Source organism: Echinops telfairi, unplaced genomic scaffold, assembly GCF_000313985.2.
Source record: "Echinops telfairi isolate 266 unplaced genomic scaffold, ASM31398v2 ScPeMD7_7441;HRSCAF=8479, whole genome shotgun sequence".
NCBI classification, from domain to species: Eukaryota; Metazoa; Chordata; class Mammalia; order Afrosoricida; family Tenrecidae; genus Echinops; species Echinops telfairi.
The window spans coordinates 968,512-971,963 of NW_022111341.1; the positions used below are offsets into that span (position 1 = coordinate 968,512).

The window sequence follows — 3,452 nt, forward strand, 5'->3', positions numbered from 1 at the left end:
CTGCCCACGTTATGGTCCCATGGGGAATATATGGCCCAAACCCTAGTGGAAGGAAGCAGGGACAAGTTCTGTGGTAAGAAGTTCTTTGCTAAAAAATAAAGCAAAAAGGACAGAGTATTCTTTCGAAATGCTTATGTCATAAGGGACAACAAAAGACTGTGGGAATGATTAAAGACAAAGACACCCCACCAAATGTAATATATATATAATATATGTATATGTACCTATACATAAAATATATGTATATATACATATAGGAGATATCTATATAAAATACCTGGCTCTCCACAAGGGAAAGAAATGCTCTAGGGGACAGTTTGGGGTCAGTCGCTCAAAGTGGGATGCAGACAGTAGAATGGACAGCTATCGGAAGTGTGAACTTTACTGAAGCTGCTCACCGTATGGTGTCTCTGTACTGTAGAGTACATAAGGCTAACCGGCTGTGAGTGCATTTTGCTCTCAAATGGGGGGGAAGCAGCGAGCCAATGGTTACACAAATGGGTCCAATAGTAGCAATGGTTTATGCCGAGCAAAGGATAATACCGGTATTTTTTGTACCATTCTTAGTCTTTAGACTTCTTCGGAAATTTAGAATTGTTTTACGGAAAGACTACAACCAGAAGGGCCAAGAAGCCAGTCCAGCTCCACGCCTCGCCGCCTTTGTCCTTGAAATCCTGTCCGGGAGGAGCTCCTTAGAGCAGGGGACCACGAGGGGGTTCCGGGAAGAACGGACCCCACCAGCGCGCCCCCAGGACGCCCTCCTGGCCCGCACACGGACGTCCCCTGCCTCCTTTGCACGAAGCGTCATCGAGCGGGTATTTGGGGCTGTGGGGGACGGACATGATTTGCGGGTCTTTGTTCCAAGGAGGCAGTGCAGGGCCACCCCCAAAGGCCCCCCGCCCCCCCGCCCCCCTTCTTCTCTGCACGCTGCAGACCCTGCCCGCCGCTGTGGGGGGTGGGAGGGGGGCGCTGGGAATGCTGCCCTTGGGCGGCTGCCTCGGGCGTCTCAACGCGCCACTTCCTCGGGGGCTCCCCGCAGGATCCCGCCCCGCCGCCCCGCCACGCTGGGAGTTACCCCCACTCCCCGTACCTTACCAGATCATTAAGAGGCGAAGAAATCATTATTGTAAATCACGGAGGGATTCCAAAATGGAACCTTTGCGGACGGGGGTGTAGCTCAGTGGTAGAGCGCGTGCTTAGCATGCACGAGGTCCTGGGTTCGATCCCCAGCACCTCCACGAGTTTTGAGACACTATTATTAGTGATCACAGAGCTTCTTCCCTCCCTCCTCCCACTTCCATTTCTCCCGCTAAGCCTTATGTCCTGTTTAGTGCATTCTTTTAACCTGTTGGAAACACATCTGAAGACTAGTACGGTTTTTGGAAGACCCAAGCTTAGCCTCTAAGGGGCAGCATTGTTACCAACAGAGACGTAAGGACCCCAACAGGGTCGGAATCAACCAACTGGCTCACTGGGGACCCTATTTAATAAGCAGGTTTGCAAATCCATCAGTCTAGTTTCTCTACATCGCATATTTTGAGGCTGCTAAACACAGAAAAAGAGAAAAAAAGAAACTTTAAAAAGATGACGGACTCAAGTTTTCTTCTTTTGAATTCTAAAGTGCTCTTAGAGCAAAGATCACACTGGAGATAGATGGAGGGGATAGGAGGGGGATGGGGCGATCTTACAGATTTCTTTCTTTTAAGTTCCTGACTGAACATCGTTTTCTCTGCTCACCAGAGACGGTAGCAGCGGGCCCCAGCTGTTACTGTGGAGTTAAAACGTGGTGCCTTCCAAGCCTGAATTGAATGATAAAGACTGAATGAAGATTGGTTAATGGAATGAATATAGAATTGTGACCACCTGAACTAGCCCGTTGGGAGAGTCCAGGTGTATAGCTATCTTGTGCCCAGTAGCATTTCCATAGAAATAAATGGCATGTCGGGCTCATTTTAGACATGAATTTGACTGGAGGACCACTTGAACTGCTCTCATGCGCGCGCGCGCACACACACGCATCTACAGCACATGCATGTGTTAACTAATCTAAAAATCAAAGGAGACTTGCCTAGGCCAGAACCCAATCTGAAATATTGATTGAATACATAATCTGAGGAGGCCGGGGAAACAGCAGTCTGATTTTAAGATGTTGATTTCTGGGACTTATTTTTTCATCTGGAAAATAATATCTTGTTATATATATTTTAACCGGTAATAATTTTGCATCACTAAAAGTGAGACACCTACACCACCTTCGTCTCTTGGTGCTATGAACTAGAACATGCTCAGCCCCACCAATAAAATATTTATGTCCACAAATTGAAACTTTGTCTAATCAAACAGATGAAACCTCTGCTTGTAGTAAATATCGGGAATGGGGGAATATATTTAATGACACCATAAGATTACAGTCAACCAAATTGTGGCCACACCGATCCCCAACAAATAAACGGTGTTAGGGAAAGGGAGACCGGACAGATCAATCACGTGACATGAAAATCATGCAAGGAGAACACACAGGTGTAAGATTTTGGATCCTGATTCCAATAAATCAACTGGAAAATGATTTTTGAACATGAACTGAATCTTGGAGTATAAAATGGACTTCAAAAACTTTGCAGAAGAAGCAACGTGAGTATTTGTGTGTTTATCACAGCACAAGAGCAAGAATATGGAAACAACCTGAATGCTCCTTGGAGGACGAGTGGGAAGAGAACTTTGGCCCATAGACACCGTGGAATACCTCACCTAATTAAAGAATAACATTGAAACTGTGAAATGTCTCATGACATGGATGGATTTGGAGAACAATTATGCTGAGGGAAGTTAGTCAATCCCAAGAAGTCAAATATTGTAGGAGACAATTGTTACTTAGAAAAATAAAGATGAAAGTTCGAATAATAAGAAGAAACAGACCTAGAGGGTTAGTAGATGTGAGAGGAGGAGGGAGGCTGCAGAAGTAGGCTAAAGGCGCTAACAGGGGAAGGAGATGTGCATATCCTACAGACGTGGAGGGTCAACAGGGGTAGATAGAAATAAGACAAGCCATCCGGAGGTGTGACAACTGGTTTAAGTTATTAAATACAAAGTGATGGCCTGATAAGTAAATGCTCCCCTAACTCACAATAAGCAGTCCGTTGTTTTATTTTAATTGTGGGAAAATGGTATTACAAGATACTGACAATCTTCCCTGAACTTTTAAAAACCTCATCATACTAAGAAAGTGTTAAGTTTGTTGTCATTATATTATTGTGGTAATGTTAAAAAGACAATTTATCACTATTAGTTATATATACCAAGGTATTTTTTAGCTTATCTTAATTCTTTTTAAAAAATCATTTTATCGGGGGCTCATATAACTCTTATCACAGTCCATACATACATCAGTTGTGTAAAGCACATTTGTACATTCGTTGCCCTCATCATTCTCAAAACATTTGCTCTCCACTTAA

General features: G+C 44.4%; 1 non-coding gene across 1 annotated transcript; it reads left to right on the forward strand.

Annotated features, from left to right (window-relative positions):
• Positions 1-1,166: 1,166 nt before the first annotated feature.
• On the forward strand, positions 1,167-1,238 carry TRNAA-AGC. Its single transcript has one exon. It is a non-coding gene; the product is annotated as a tRNA-Ala (tRNA).
• The last annotated feature ends 2,214 nt before the right edge of the window (positions 1,239-3,452 follow it).